Source organism: Zingiber officinale, chromosome 10B (genome assembly GCF_018446385.1).
Source record: "Zingiber officinale cultivar Zhangliang chromosome 10B, Zo_v1.1, whole genome shotgun sequence".
Classification (NCBI taxonomy): domain Eukaryota; kingdom Viridiplantae; phylum Streptophyta; class Magnoliopsida; order Zingiberales; family Zingiberaceae; genus Zingiber; species Zingiber officinale.
This window is the reverse complement of record NC_056005.1, coordinates 3,209,065-3,226,292: the sequence shown is the minus strand read 5'-3', so window position 1 is coordinate 3,226,292 and position 17,228 is coordinate 3,209,065. Positions and strand designations below refer to the sequence as shown.

General features: G+C 38.4%; 1 pseudogene; it reads left to right on the top strand.

Annotated features, from left to right (window-relative positions):
* Positions 1-3,757: 3,757 nt before the first annotated feature.
* On the top strand, positions 3,758-11,463 carry LOC122029764 (annotated as a pseudogene).
* The last annotated feature ends 5,765 nt before the right edge of the window (positions 11,464-17,228 follow it).

Below are 17,228 nucleotides of genomic sequence, written 5' to 3'. Positions count from 1 at the left end.
GACTCGAGCTTGAGTTTTGATGTTTGATTAATATATGAGAGGAAAGTCCAAGTAGATCAAAGGTTAACCGGATACTTGTTGATTGAAAGTCCAACGAGAAGTTGGTAAGAGGAAAGTACAAGTGGGTCAAAGGTTGATCAGACACTTGGTGATTGAAAGTCTAACAGAAAGTTGATAAGAGAAAAGTCTAAGTGGGTCAAAGGTTGACCGGACACTTGGTAATCGAAAGTCCAACGAAAAGTTGTCAAGAGGAAAGTACAAGTGGGTCAAAAGTTGACCCGACACTTGGTGATCAGAAGTTCAACGGGAAGTTAGCAAGAGAAAAATTTAAGTGGGTCAAAAGTTGATCGGACACTTAGTGAGGAAGCTCTAACAGGTCAAAATTGATCGGATATTAGGTAATAGAAAGTTCTGGTAGGTTGAGGTCAACTAGATATATACTAGGCAGTGAGGAAGTCCTGATAAGTCGAGGTTGATCGGATATTGGGCAATGGGAAGTTTCAGTATGTCACGGATGACTGGATGTTGGGAAGAGGAAGTCATGGTAAGTTGAGGTCAACCAGATACCAGGCAAGATGCGAATTCAGCCTTTTTAAGGTTGAATTTAGGGTTACCAATTAATTGGTGAAAGGTGACAATCGATTGGTACACCCTAAATTCAGATTTAGGGTTTAGGGTTAGGTAATCGATTGGCCTAAGACAATTGATTATGACCTTATTTCGTGGGCACATAATGACCTAGAATCGATTGGTGCAATTGATTGGTTGCTGCAATCGATTAACAATGTTTTCTTAGTAAAAATAAGAATAGGAAATCGATTGAGGGAATCGATTGTCATCTAACAATCAATTGGTGTGGCTCACCAATCGATTGAACGGGTAAAAAAACTTCATTGGGTAATGTTAATCAATTAGTAGACGTATTTTAGCCCAAAAGTAACACTAAAAAAGGAGGTTTCGTGGAGATTTGAAGCTAGCAATTCTTGGGGATTTTGAAGCAAAATGTTGTTGCATTTTCGGACCAATTAAAGACATTTTCAAGTAACAAGAGATCAAGCAGCGCAAAGTTTTGATTGTAATGTCATTTTCAATTTCATTTGTCTTTGCATTCTTGTTGTTCTTGTATAATCAAATTTGTAAGAGGTTTCTCCGTCTCCAGAAAATTTCTAAGAAGGAGGGAGTTCATAATGAAAGTGATCGCTAGGAGTGGACTTTTATATTAGTTATCTTAAGGAGGCGAAGACAAAGTAAAACTAAGGTGTAATGCATGTGATGTCCAAGTTAACCCAATATTTTCATTGTGCATTCAACGACGAGTTGTAAAAATGAGAAACGATCAAAGCTTGCGCGTATCCCAACAATAGCACGTGAGAGAAAGCCTCTCATCATGCCTATGCTCAGATCCAATACAAATCAACAATCAAACCACTTACTCCTCGTACGCATGGGAACCCTTTCCATCCACCTTTTTTTTTCAATTCAAATTTCCAACAAGTTTACATGACTTAATTCATATTTAATGAATCTCTTGTATTAACTAAGTGTATGTAGAATTAGTTGATATATTATTAGCATATCTATTTAGTCAACTGATGCAAAAGGGTAAGACCAAAACCATAGCGTAGTACAGGTTTAGAAAAACTCAAATGTTCATGGGATCCTTCGAAAATTTGTTAGGTTGATTAGAAAATAACAACAAAAAAAAACATGGAGAACTCAAACCATGTGACTGCGAACAATCAGACTGAACAAAAATGAACAGGAAGAACACCACAAATCATCGTTGACTGAACCAAGTCAAGAAGCGAACTATATTGAGTTTTACTATCATGCATTTCAAAACCCTGTTACAGTTGATATTTCAATCGGCCTTATAAATTACATTTATTATACATATATAGAGCCCAGAAAAATTCGCTTTCGAAGTAGTTATAGTATATACGTTACAGTTGACCCGTCATTGATTGACTAGATCAAGTCTAAAATGTTTTTATATATTCATCCATATTTATTAACTAAAAGTTATATATATATATATATATATATATATATATGACCAAATTAAATTAATTTATTTTTACTTACAAAATATCTTCGGTCTCAAGAATATATAGCGGGTTCCTCTTCTTTCTTTTGGAAAAAAAAAATGTTTTTAAAATTATGATAATTAGAAGCATCCTTTTAATTTTTTCCCTATAATTTCATTCTTAATTTTAAAATTGGAGAAATGACTAAACTCAAGTCATGCAAAGTATATACCTTGTTGTTGCCTTTGTCAATAATTCAAGTGAAGAATGATCGACGTTGAATTGTCTAAAATGCTGTCATTGTCACTCACTTGGTACAATAGATGGAAGTTTCAAAAATTATATCTTGTTGATAATTCTTAACCTTTAGTTACAATTTGTTTTTCTTTCAAATGAATAATTGACAAATATTTTTATTAAATTTCACAATATCAAGATTTACATTAGATTACAATATAATTTTAAGTTCGTTTTAAGTTAACGGACTCTAATATTAGAAAAATTAATTTAATTTTTTATATTATATATTAAATTGATAAAAAGAGATATTGATCTTAGCCAAAAGGTTAAGAAAGGTATATTTTCTAACGTCGTCAATCCAAAGTATTTATAGAGTCGTCTCCTCTCATGGTATTGATACTCCTAAGATGTGAGAGACTAAAGAGAACCAAGATAGTGAATATATTTTTTTTTAATAAAAAAAATATTAATATAATTTTATTTTAAGTTTCATCAAAATTAATTAGTAAATGATACAAGTTCTTAATAAAATAGTAAGATAATCTCTAACCTATAAATTTCAAGTTTCTATTTTGTAAATATAACCAATAAATTTTCACGTTGAAAATATAGATATGAAAAAAGCAAAATGCATTAGATAGAAAAACATTTAAAGAGTGAAGTAAAGGTTTTAACAAAATATCAGAAAATTAAGCAAGAGAATTGCAAAGAAGCAAAGCACAAACTCAATATCAAGGATATTAGATAATGAAGAATAGATAAAAGATGAGAGGTAAAGAGTTCCAATGCGCACGCAGAGATGTACTTGAGCTTCTTTAACCATAAAGATGGACGATCTTGAATCTTTGTAGGTTAGCTTGTAAATTTTTTGACCGATTTAGGAACTGGATCAACACGACTATAGTCCATCCATACAAAAGCCAAACCGAAGGGGGCAAGACCTAAACCATAATATACAGGTTTAGAAAAAAAAACTCAAATTTCCATGGGCTCCTTAGAAAATTTGTCATGTTAATTACAGTTGATGGTATAATAGAGAAAACAACACCAATGGTAGAGATTGATTCTCCTCAGGGACCAAATATATCATTCTTAAAAATAATAAATGCTTAGAAAATAACAAAAGAAAAAAATGGAGAATTCAAACCATTTGGATAGCGAACCATCAGACTGAATAAATGTGAACAGGAAAAATACCACAAAACATGTTATACCAAGTCAAGAGGCAAAACAAATCGATTGGAAATAGTTGAATTATATTATCGTGCATTTCATTACCCTGTTACAGTTGATATTTCAATCGGTCGTATAAATATAAATATAAATATAAATTATATTTATATTAAATAAATAGAGGCAAGAAAATTCACCTTCGAAGCAAGTAGATACCGTCACATTTGACCCGTAATTATAAATGTTTTTATATATTCATCCATATTTATCAACCAAACAAACTCACTCGATTGTGGAGATCGAGGAGCTGCATGCTAATCCAGTTAGTTAATCGACAAAAGAAGATGGCATCCTGGCCTGCGCACTTGTTTCTGCTCCTCCTCTGCCTTGTACTGCTAGCAGCGACGGCAACCTCCCAAACAGCACCGCCACCGACGTCGGTGGGCTCCGCCGACGGGTGGGCTCGACCACCAGGGTGCCAGTCCAAGTGCGGCGACGTGATCATCCCCTACCCCTTCGGCATCGACCCCGGCTGCTTCCGTAAAGGCTTCGAGATCAACTGCACCGACGACACGCCCTACCTCGGTGTTAAAGTTAATGTGTTGACCATCAATATAAGGAAGTTGGATCATCACTCTTCCATCATGCATGCAATTGAATCAAAGAGTCATCTTGATAAGCTAAATGGTTACTTAGCATTTAAGTTTACTTACCCTCTAAGTTTAGCATTTAAGCTTACTTACCCTCTAGGTTTAGCATCTAAGTTTACTTACCCTCTAAGTTTCTTTCAAGTCTATATAATAGCTTTGTAATCAAAAGTTTAGTATATAGAAAACAAAATATCTCTTTCTCCTCAAGAGTTCTACCAAAATTCTTCAATAGTTGGTATCAGAGCCTCCAGGTTCTACCAATCCAAATCCATGGCTAGCTCGAGCTTAACAAACATCAATCATCTCATCCCAGAGTTTAATGGCGAAGACTATGATTTCTGGTACGTAAAGATGAAGACCATCTTTCGATCTCTTAACCAATGGGAGATTGTGGAGAATGGAGTGCAAGAGCCCGAGGAAACCACTGCTCTCAATGAAGTCGGTCTGAAGAAATTAGAGAAGTCTCGACAAGCCGACGCAAGTGCTCTCTCAATCCTTCAAAGAGCAGTCACTAAGGCTATATTTCCCAGAATCATGCGTGCCGACACTGCTAAAGAAGCATGGGAGATCTTGCAGAGCGAATTTCAAGGAGATGTGAAAGTGAGAGCGATTAAGCTCCAATCACTACTCAAGGAATTCGAAAATGCCAAGATGCAGGAGAAAGAAACGCTCATGGAATTCTCAACCAGAATCTTTGATTTGGTCAACATAATGAAATCTCATGGTGAAGATATTACAGATCAGAGACTGGTACGAAAGATTCTCATCTGTCTTCCTGAGAAATATGATCCCATTGTTGCCGTCATTGAAGAAACAAAGGACCTAACAACACTCACAGTTCAAGAAGTGATGGCGTCCCTAAAATCGTTCGAGCAAAGATTGTCCAGACATTCTGAAAAGCCAATAGAGGGTGCATTCCAATCAAAGCTCAAAATTGGTAACAACGAACGAGAGGGCCAATCACGAGGTGGATGGAAATTAAGAGGACGAGGTGGACGTAACTCAAAAGGAAGAGGAAAAGATAACTCATCGAATTGCAGCAACTGCAATAAGCCAAATCACTCCGAGAAGGACTGTTGGTTCAAAGGCCAATCGAGATGCAAAATATGCAATCGATTTGGTCACCTCGCCAAAGATTGCCGAAGTAGGAACTCTTATCAGGCAAATCAGGTTGGAGAAAATCAAACAGCTGAGGAGACACATGGAACATTCTATGTATGTCACACAGCCACCAACAAGGAGCAAGGAAAATGGTTGTTAGACAGCGGATGTAGCAACCATATGACGCCGATCTCAGAAATTTTCTCTGTGATCGACAATAGCATCAATGCTCCTGTTCAGTTTGGAAATGGAGAGCAAACAAAGTCAAAAGGACTTGGGAGAATCGCCATCGAGACGAAGGAAGGCCCGAGCTGCATCAACAATGTCTTGTGTGTGCCGAGCTTGAGTCAAAATTTACTCAGCCTTGGACAATTGGTGGAAAATGGGTACAAGCTCTGCTTCGATAACAATGAATGTGTTATATTTGACAGGAGAGATAAGTCAAAGGTGTTCACAAAGATCAAAATGGTCAATCGAAGCTTCGCTCTCAACATCAATTATGCCGATCTAAAAGCTCATCGAGCTTCTACCTCAGACTACCTGACATCAACCTTATGGCATCGACGACTTGGTCATCTTAATTTTCAAAGCCTCAAAGAATTATCTGGCAAGAGTATGGTGCAAGGACTTCCTCACATAGAAGGAAAGCAACATATATGCGAAGGATGCGCGTTTGGAAAGCAACATCGACTTCCTTTCCCAAAAGGAGTATCATGGAGAGCTAAAGAAAAGTTGGAACTTATCCACACCGACGTCTGCGGACCGATGGACACCCTTTCTCATGCTCAGAATAGGTATTTCATTCTTTTCATCGATGATCACACTCGCATGACTTGGGTCTATTTCATGAGACAAAAGTCCGAAGTATTTATGATATTCAAAAAGTTCAAGAGTCTCGTCGAAAAACAGAGTGGATGCTTCATCAAAACCCTACGAAGTGATAGGGGCAAGGAATACACTTCCAAGGAGTTCCACAAGTTTTGTGAAGATGAAGGAGTAGAAAGACAACTAACGGTTAGGTACACCCCTCAACAAAATGGTGTTACCGAGAGGAAAAATCAGACGATCGTTGAAATGGCAAAATCAATGATACACGAGAAAGGTTTACCCAAAACCTTCTGGGCTGAAGCAGTTTACACTGCCGTTTACCTATCCAATCGATGTCCAACCACGACCATACCAAACAAGACTCCGTTTGAAGCATGGAGTGGTAGAAAACCATCAGTGAACCATCTCAAGGTATTCGGAAGCATATGCTACTCTCAAATTCCAAAAGTGAAACGAAGTAAACTTGACGAATCTAGCGAAAGATGTATTTTTGTTGGCTATAGCACCATGAGCAAAGGCTATAGACTATTTAGCCTAAAAGAAAGTCAAGTTATCATCAGCCGAGATGTTCAAGTTGATGAAAATGCTTCATGGAATTGGGAAGAAAACAAAGTCGAGACGAAAGACGTTCTAATCATCACTGACAAAGAAGACCACGATGAGCCTATTTCATCAGTGACAAGCCCATCAGATCCAAACTCAGCTCAACTCAATGAAGAAAGCCACAACTCAGCTGATTCGACTTCATCAAACTCCTCATCCCCGAGCTCAACTCCAAAAAGGTATAGATCGATAGACGATATATATGCTACGTGCAATTATTGTTCAGTTGAGCCCGAAAATTTTGACGAAGCAATCAAAGAAGAATCGTGGAAAAAAGCAATGGAGGAGGAAGTCCGTGTGATTGAAAAAAATCAGACATGGGAGCTTGTTGATAAACCGACAGATAAAGAAGTCATAGGTGTTAAATGGATCTACAAAGTCAAGCACAACCCAGACGGATCTATTCAAAAACACAAAGCAAGACTAGTTGCCAAAGGTTATTCTCAACAGCCTGGAATTGACTACGGGGAGACGTTTGCCCCAGTAGCTCGGCTTGACACAATCCGAGCTATAATTGCATTCGCCGCAAGCAAAGGGTGGAAACTTTATCAGCTTGATGTCAAGTCAGCGTTTCTCAATGGTGAATTGAAGGAAGAAGTGTATGTAGATCAACCTCAGGGTTTCATCCTAAAAGGAAAAGAAGGAAAAGTCTACAAACTTAAGAAAGCGCTATATGGACTTAAACAATCTCCTCGCGCTTGGTACAGTGAGATCGACAATTATTTCAACCAAACAAAATTCGAGAAGAGCAAGAGTGAACCAACTTTGTATGTCAAGCAGCAAGGTAATGATGTTCTTATAGTCACTCTTTATGTTGATGATCTAATTTTCACTGGAAGCAACAAGAAGATGATCGAAGAGTTCAAAAATGACATGACTCAAAAGTATGAAATGAGCGATATGGGTCTACTTCGACATTTCTTGGGCATGGAGATCTACCAAGAAGAAGAGATAGTATTTATCTGCCAAAAGATATATGCAGAAAAGATTCTGAAGAAATTCAACATGCTGGGATGCAATCCTGTCTCTACACCACTCATTATGGGGGAGAAATTGAAAAAGGAAGATGGAGGAAAAGCAGCGGATGTCACTCATTACCGTAGCCTCATTGGTAATTTGTTATACCTCACAGCAACTAGACCTGATCTCATGTATGCTGCAAGTCTACTCTCAAGATTTATGCAGAGTCCGAGCCATTTTCATCTCGGTGCAGCAAAGCGCGTCTTACGATATGTTCAAGGGACAACCGACCTCGGTCTAAGCTTTCAAAAGAATCACGCACTTAACCTTGTCGGTTATTGTGACAGTGATCTTGGTGGATCCTTAGACGACATGAAAAGCACCTCGGGGTACTGTTTCTCTTTTGGTTCAGCAACATTCTCATGGTTGTCCAAGAAACAACAAAGTGTTGCACAATCGTCTGCGGAAGCCGAGTACATCTCAGCATCAGTAGCCATTTCACAAGCAATTTGGCTTCGAAGAATCTTAGGTGATCTCGGTCATCATCAGATTGAAGGAACCGTGCTATACTGCGACAACAAATCTGCAATCGCTATGGCTAAGAATCCAGTTCACCACAGCCGAACTCGACATATAGCACTCAAGCATCATTTCATTCGACAGGCAATTGAAGATAAAGAAATTCAACTTGAGTTCTGTCGATCTGAGGAGCAATTGTCTGACATCTTCACAAAAGCACTTCCGAGAGAAAGATTTGAACAGCTCCGAGCCAAACTTGGAATCCGACAACACATTAAGGGGGAATGTTAAAGTTAATGTGTTGACCATCAATATAAGGAAGTTGGATCATCACTCTTCCATCATGCATGCAATTGAATCAAAGAGTCACCTTGATAAGCTAAATGGTTACTTAGCATTTAAGTTTACTTACCCTCTAAGTTTAGCATTTAAGTTTACTTACCCTCTAAGTTTAGCATCTAAGTTTACTTACCCTCTAAGTTTCTTTCAAGTCTATATAATGACTTTGTAATCAAAAGTTTAGTATATAAAAAATAAAATATCTCTTTCTCCTCAAGAGTTCTACCAAAATTCTTCAATACTCGGCCTCAACCTCACTAGCAACATCGAAGTGTTGGATATCCAGCTCCTCCAGGGCACCGTCGTCGTCAACCACGAAATCGCCCGAGATTGCTACTACCTGAACGGAAGCCAGTCAGAAAGTAACGTGCCCTCGATAAATATTATCTCTCTCCCAAACTACAAGATTTCCCATAACTGGAACAGATTCGTGGCCATCGGCTGTAACACCCTCGGTTATATTTGGAGTCACAGGGAGAGCACTTTCTGGACCGGATGCTTGTCCTTGTGCACTAACGCCAGCATCGTACCCAATGACACATGCTCCGGCATCGGCTGCTGCACCGCGCCCATTCCCATGGATCTCCGCAACTTTTCGCTGTTCGTGACGAACGTCGATACATCTGACAATCGCTCCTTCTACAGCTTCGCCCCCTGCAGCTACGCCTTCCTGGCCGACGAGCGCAAGCTCAACTTTAACCTGTCTAGCTTCACCGAATACAGAACCAGGGAGCAGGCGCCACTGACGCTGGATTGGGCCATCATGGGCCAGACCTGTGAGGAAGCAAACGTCACTCACGACTTCGCGTGTGTCTCCCCCAACAGCAATTGCTCGAACTCTCCTAATGGCCCGGGCTACCTCTGTAGTTGTTCGCCAGGTTTCCAGGGCAACCCGTACCTCAATGATTCAAATGGATGCTCAGGTAAGTAAACTTAAGCTTACAAAATTCTCAAATTCTAACTTTTGTTTTGTTAATCAGCTTGATTGCATGCTTTAGTATTTTTCTCAATATCTGATCTCTTTGCAAAATCTGATCAGACATCAACGAGTGCTCAGCTGTTCCTTCCCAATGTGTCAAACGGTGTCATAATAGAGAGGGGAGCTATTCTTGCTCATGCCCATGGCACATGTATGGAGATGGCCAAAGAGATGGAAGCGGATGCAAGTCCATACTGAGAATACTGTATCTCAGTTTAGGTAATCGTTTGATGCTATACATCCACTCCGTAGTTTCTCCATTTCTAATCCTTTTATCAGACTTCTCGAGCTCTTGCTCCTGAAACAGAATTGGTTCGGTTAAAACATTCCCTTTCGTAAATGACAACCAAAAACATGGTAGTAGCAGCGATAATCTTGTCATTTCTCAACGCTTCCACTCATTCTCTGCGACATCATTAACAACATCGCAATAGCGAGATAACCAGAACAAGACGTGGGCACGAACAAAATCGGTGTGCCACTTCCTCGCACGGAGAAATCGTGTGGAGGGCCAGATTTAATCCTGAACATGCAGGATCCAGCATGCGTGTATGCCTTCAAATTTTTTTGATGCAGGGCTTTATACGCCAGTTATTAACTAACTATTTAAATCCTCAACAAGTGCAATCACAAGTTATTAAAATCATTTTTTGTTTGTCGTTTATACGAGAAAACGTCATTGATATTTGTTTTTGAGCATTGATATATGCAGGTGTTGGATTGAGTCTCTTTTTCCTTATTGTGATTGGGTCGTGGCTGTACTGGATTTACAAGAAGAGAAAGCTCGGAGAGCTGAAGCAGCACTTCTTTGAGAAGAACGGCGGTTCGTTGCGACAGGACATCAGACTCTTCTCCTCGGAGGAGCTTGAAGCCGCATCTGACAACTACAACCAGAGCCGAATCCTCGGCGAGGGCGGCACCGGAACAGTCTATCGCGGCGTTCTTCCTAATCAAAACGCGATCGCAATCAAAAAGGCCAAGATAAGTAACGACGAAGCCGAAGTCCAACAGTTCATAAATGAAGTCGAGGTTCTCTCCCGTATCAATCACCGGAATGTGGTGAAGCTCTTGGGGTGCTGCCTCGAGTCTCAAGTCCCCATGCTCGTTTACGAGTTCGTACCCAATGGTACGCTCGCCCACCACGTCCACGGTGAAGGCAAGAGAGGCTCTCTGTCCTTGGAAGCTCGTCTAAGGATCTCTTCGGAAGTAGCTGGATCCTTGTCCTACCTCCACTCTGCGGCTTCCACTCCCGTCATCCACAGAGATGTCAAGACCGCCAACATACTTCTCAGACTACAATTTAACTGCAAAAGTGTCCGATTTCGGAGCTTCCAGAATGGTTCCTCTGGATCAGAACGGATTGGTGTCGTTGGTTCGTGGCACCTTTGGTTACCTGGACCCGGAATATTTCCAAACAGGGGAGTTCACTGATAAAAGCGACGTCTATAGTTTCGGCGTTGTTTTGGTTGAGCTCTTGACAGGGAAGAAGCCTGTGGTTAAGATGCAAGCTGCCAAGAATTTAACCACACTTTTCATTGACTGCGTGAATTCTGATCGACTTGTTGAAATATTGGAGAAACGCGTGCTCGATGAAGGAACTCCTGAGTTGCTTGAAGCAGCTGCGGAGCTCGCAATGAGGTGTTTGATCTTGAACAGCAACGACCGACCGTTGATGAGAGAAGTGGCCACGGAGTTGGAGGCATTGACAAGGTGTAGTAGGACACATCCTTGGGGCAATGTCAATGTGGAAGAGGGAGACAGCTTGCTGGCTAAGGTTGGAAGCACTTCTCCGTCGGTTCTCCGTGATTATGTTAATTCTTCCATGGAACCCGTAGCGCCCCTCGAGATTGTCAGATGACGGAGAGAATGCTGCCGGCTCGTCTATCACATCCACACTTGATGTTAGTAATTGTAGGTTACTAAATTTGAATTTTGTTGTTCTTGAGTGTCAGTGACTTGCAGGTGGTGTTAGAAAATTTTAATAATGTAAGATTACATGTATTTATTTAATTATACATTATAATAGTTTATTTATTGCTAATCAAATAAATCTGAACAAACTATTAAACATTTTAAATTTATTTATTAATAATTCTGTACAAGTATGAGTATGATTTCAAACACAAAATTCAAAACAAAAATCAAGTATTAATAACTACCTGAAATTAAACATTAATTAATTTATGATATAAGAAGTAATGTACCATCTCCCATTTGACATGTCAAATACTAATTTTATAAAAATATTTTGATGCAGATTTCACTTATTTAAAAAGGCACGGATAAGATAATAATTATTCTACGGACTAACAAAAAAAACATGGAGAAAATAAAAAAAACAAAAGGAAACATGTCGTTATCTAAGTTTATATATATATACTAGTGATCACGCGATTATATAATATATTGACCCTTTATAATAAAATTATATTAATTAAAGTATTTTAACATTAAAATACTAAAGTAGACTTATTAGTAGAGTTATTAGGATAAAATATCTGACTTTTGAAAATCTAAATTATTTGGATCTTTGAAAATCCAAATATTACGGCTTCCCTATGGAAAAAATTAATTTAAAAAAAACTAAGAAAAGTATATTTTTTTAACATTTTATAGAAGCTTTTTGATCATAGTGTTGTCAATTCTAAGATGTGGGACTAAAGAAAATTATATTTTTTTATATAAAACAACCAGAGAAAATTAATGATGAGAAAATTTCATAATAATATGTCGCAGCTGAGTCTCGAAATCTAGATCACTGATTGTTTTACTTGTGGAATTACTAATAAACCTTGGAATTATTTTTAGTGTGAATAGAAAAAAGGATATTAACGTAAATTCATTTTAGGCTTCACCAAAATTAGTTAGTAAAGGGGGATATATATATATATTATTAATAGAGGATTAATCCTCTAATTATATGCCTATAAACCCTCTATGCTCTAATACCTAAAGAAAAAAGAAATGACTCAATTCATAGCCTATAAAAAAAATGTAAGAAATTCTTAAATAAAAGGAAAACTCAAAATTTTAAAATATAAATAGATAAAAAATTAATAAAAATATCTAAAATACTAAAATACATACTTTAAATATTAAAAAAATAAAAATTATAAAAAAATACTAAAAATATAGTTTAGAATAGTTTCATATAGTAGTCTTGGAAGAAGATCATCAGATACCAAATTAATAGTTATTTGTTGTGGGCAAATGCGTGCTTCTTTATATGTGATAAGAGTGTATGCAATCTTATTTTTATAGAGATTTTTTCTTTAAATGGAGTGTATAACTATGGGATACTGAGCTTCTGGACTGTCTATCATGAGCTCTTCCCGATTTATCCTGACGACAGGTGGAAAACTTTTGTAGGGTAGAACCGGTCGTCCAAATTCGATGTTATCTACTTCAATAGTTTTTTATATATAAGAGTAAATTCATTGCCTCCCACAAATATAGCTAAGTTAATAGTGGATGAAAGTTTATCATTTGAGGTTGAGCCTTGGAGCTAGCAGGATGTAAATTCCTACACTCCGTATAACTCATCCTCAATTAACTTATCTTTCCAATCACCAAAATTTATATCTTCCGTGCTAATCTTAGAATGGACTGGCGGAAGCTCTCGGTGGTCGCTTCGCCTTTTTTTTGCTACTGTAAGAGTAAGTCCATCCTCCATGAGAGCTGAGAAATATTCATAGAAAGCTCTCCTTTCAAAATCCATATTTTTGTCATTTTGCCATGCATCACGTATCAACATCATGACTGCTTCTGGCATGCTCCTAACAGAAGGAACCAAGAGCTCAAGAGCACCATCCAATCCCCCACAATCTGATGAGCTTTCGTCAACAATGAGTAGCAATTTTTTCGTCTCATCCTTTGATAAGTCCAACTCCTTGCACTTGAAGAGACCCTCTCGCGCTCTCATCCAATTAAGTACAGCTCGAATCATAATTAGGGAGAACCTCCTTTGTATATACATCTGTTGCTCAAATTCAGCATTTGATTTTAGACTTGGAGTAACAAAAACTTGCTCAATGGTTGACTCTGCAGTAAGGACATCCGGATCCGCAGATGCAAGTAGAATCTTGAAATGCTCTAGACCTCTAAATGAACTTTTGTTGTGACAATTTTCTAGAATAATCTATATGACTCTTAAGACCTGCAAAACAGAATGTTTGGAAAAGGGTTCTTCCTCCAAAATATTGTCAGACAAGAGGTCTACTCCACGAAGAAAGATAGATGTCTTGAAGTAGGTATCAAAATGCATAAAAAGTGGCCCCTAATGGTGGAAAGGGTCGGGTGGCTTGTTTGAGCCCGCATCATAATTGGAATTCTTACTTCATTGGTAATTGAAGAAGCTAAATATTGAGTAATAGTCTCATCTGAATGTTGAATAAATTGGGGTGCTAGATCGACATAAGGCGAGACGAAGGGGAATAGGGCTTCGTCGATAAAAGAACCAGGTTGGTGATTGTCGTTGGACAAAGTGGATTTTTGGTCTTTGATCAGCTCTTCGCCTAAGTCTATCTCCCCTTTGTCATAAACTAGATCATTAGTTGTTTCGATCTCGTCTCCAATTTGAGATCAAGATTCCTCTTCAATTATAATATTTTCTGCAACTTGCAGCAGGTCAATTTCATCAATTTCTTCTGGGTCAAATCCTTCCAAATAATTAAAGTCTCAGGATCATCATTATAAAACTTTTCGTCAACTTTTTCTTCCATATATCTTTGAATCCGTCAAGATCATCTTGCGCATCAAAGCTATCATTTTTATGGCAAAATCTAATCACTTCTTGAATGAAGTTTGAATGTAACCAAAAGGAAGAAATTGACTTTCATCATCTTCCTCCTCTTTTTCCTATCTGTGATCTTAGCCTTGCCTTATCGGTCTGTGAGCATTGCAAGTACTCCCACCATGATAATATTAGACCTTTGAGTTTGAAAGCAACTAATTTCATCTTCATCCGATCCGAAACTTATTTATAATTAAAGAACTGCTCCATTTTATTAATCTAATCAACAAAATTCTCTATTTTGTGACGTACCAGAAAATTCAAGTAGATCAACCCGTTATCTGAGGTCTCCATATCGATTTTCTCAATCATGTACCTCACAATCTTCAAAACTTGGTGTCATTTATCTCCCTTTATGTCAGTGGGGCCGATATTAGGAGGGTCGTTAAGGTAGCGGATCTATCTTTTTTTTTAAGACTTTGTACTGTTAGACATTAGGTTAAATATACGACTTACATCTATAAATCTTCAATCTTCAACCATTTTTCACGGTACTTAATTTTCTCAATCAGAACATGTTTGTTGTTGCGGCTACAACCATGCCCACGGTGATCTTCCATTAGATTTGATGCTCGACTTTCTCAAATAAAATCTATCAATTCTGATACCAATTGACATCGAACAAAATATCGATTATCTTGTATGCTAACAAGAAGAGAGAATGAAGGAGAATGCAAGAAGAGAAAATCACAAAAAAAAAAAAAAGAAAAAAGAAAAACCTATCGTTTAATAAGCTTTGTATAAAAAAAATAAACTTTATTAATAATAAATCATCAATCCTCAAATAATTAATTATATGCTTATAAAGACTTGATGCTCTAATATGAAATAATAATAATAAAAAAATTAATATATGAACTAATTCTTATACCGCAAAGAATGAAAAGAAATTTTAAAATAAAAAAATTATTAACATGCTTATAATTTTAAAATATCTAAAGGACTTAAAATATAAAACTATAAAAAAAAATAAGATTACTAAAAATATCTTAAATATCAAAAATAAATATCAAAAAATAATAATAAAAATCTATGATCATCTGCATGTTCGATTTCATTGGCACCAGTTTTTGATCTCAAACAATTTGCAGGGTCTCTGTTCAGTAATCCATGTATGAACTGCACAACTTTATTTTTTTTCAATATCCATTTAGTTATAAGCAGTAGATACGAGAGCAAAGGATAAGCTTCGTTCTTTAATCTCACATCTCAAATTGATTGGATACTTACATATGAAGAAATTTCCACTAAATTTTTAATAAATTAAATTAAATTAAATTGAACTCTTTCTTATATTTTAATATGATATTAGAGTAAGTCTTCCCATATGGAGTGAAAGGGAAAGAAGAAAATAAACACCATCCCTAGCTTCGTCTCATTCCTCAATCTCACATCTCCAATTGAATGAGCTCAAAATATACATAAATACTAAGACATTTTCGCTTAAAGCCTTGGCATTTTATGTTAGGTTCAATTAAAATCTCATATTAAAAAAATTTGATAAAGATTATGAGTTTAAAAAGATATAGAATATTTTCATTGGAAGATCTTTTCATAGGACGTATTGGAGAATGTACCCACACCTCAAGAAGCCTGTATGTTGTCCACCAGGGCTCTATATAAAAGGGGTTCTATCACTAACGAAATTACACATTATTCATTGTTTGCGCTAGTTCTATTATTACTCCACTTCTTCTATAGTTCCAGTAACTGACTTGAGCATCGGAGGGTCAACGCGAGACCCCTTCCTTGACTCGGCACTGACGTTATTTGTTTTGCAGAGCGGAGCGAGGTCTATAGCCGGTCAGCAAAGCCGCCAATTCCCCAGCATTTCACCTTCCTACTTTCAGACAGGATCATTTTGGCGTCGTTTGTGGGAACATAGCATGCATCCGAACGAGAAGATGGGGGATGCTGGACGATTCACCACGGTGACGCTGATGCAAGAGGAGCTTGACATGCTGATACAAACCCAAGTTGCAAAAATAGTGAAGCAGCAACAACAACATGCGCTAGCCAAGCGCCAAGCTCAGGAGCCCGTAGCATCAGCCGCATGTCAGCCGGCTGAACAGCGAGATCGAGCGCACCAAATATCCACTCAAGGAAAGAACAAGAAGCCGACTGGCACATACGGGGAGGCGCCCAATGTGTTGATCCCCTTGCATCGGGAGTTGTTCAGGACTCCATCGGAGGAACGCGGCCAAGCAGACAAACACCGGGGATCTTCATCGGACAATGCACCCGTTCGGGATGCAAGGAAAGGAAAGGCGCCAAGGGACAATGATTCGCCTGAGTGGATCAATCAACAATTTTCGTAAGAGATTCTGAACGATCCCTTGCCCCGGCACTACACTCCGCTGGCGATCGAAGAATACAACGAAACTACCGACCCGAATGACCATCTGGCTAAATTTGACAACACAGCCACACTTCACCAGTATACCGATGGGGTGAAGTGTCGAGTCTTCCTCACCACCCTCTTTGGATCAGCGTAACGTTAGTTCAAGAGACTGCCGATAGGCTCCATCCACAACTTCAAGGACTTCCGAGCGGCATTCCTACACCATTTCACTAGCAACCGTCGCCACCGGAAGACGAGAGTTAACTTGTTCTCACTGAAGCAAGAGCCCAGGGAAGCATTGAGGACCTACATTCAGCACTTCAATCAGGTGGCAATGGGCGTCCCAGCGATCTCCTTAGATGTATTGGTGAACGCCTTCACCCAGGGGCTCACCGAAGGGGAGTTCTTCCAATCGTTCATTCGGAAGCCGTCGAGTGACTTTGACCACTTGCAAAGGAAGGCCATAGAGTACATAAACGTCGAAGAAGCTCAAGCGGCCAGAAGATGGGAGGTGTCGGCCGAACCCACAGCACTGCCTAAACGGCGTCCGTCGAGTAGCCATCAGCCTTCCAAGGGGCCTCATCGGGGGGAGCGCAACCACACAATGAGCCCAAGACGTATGTGTTGGTGCAGGTAATTGCACTAACAGTCTAGTTTTGATGTATGACAAATGTTG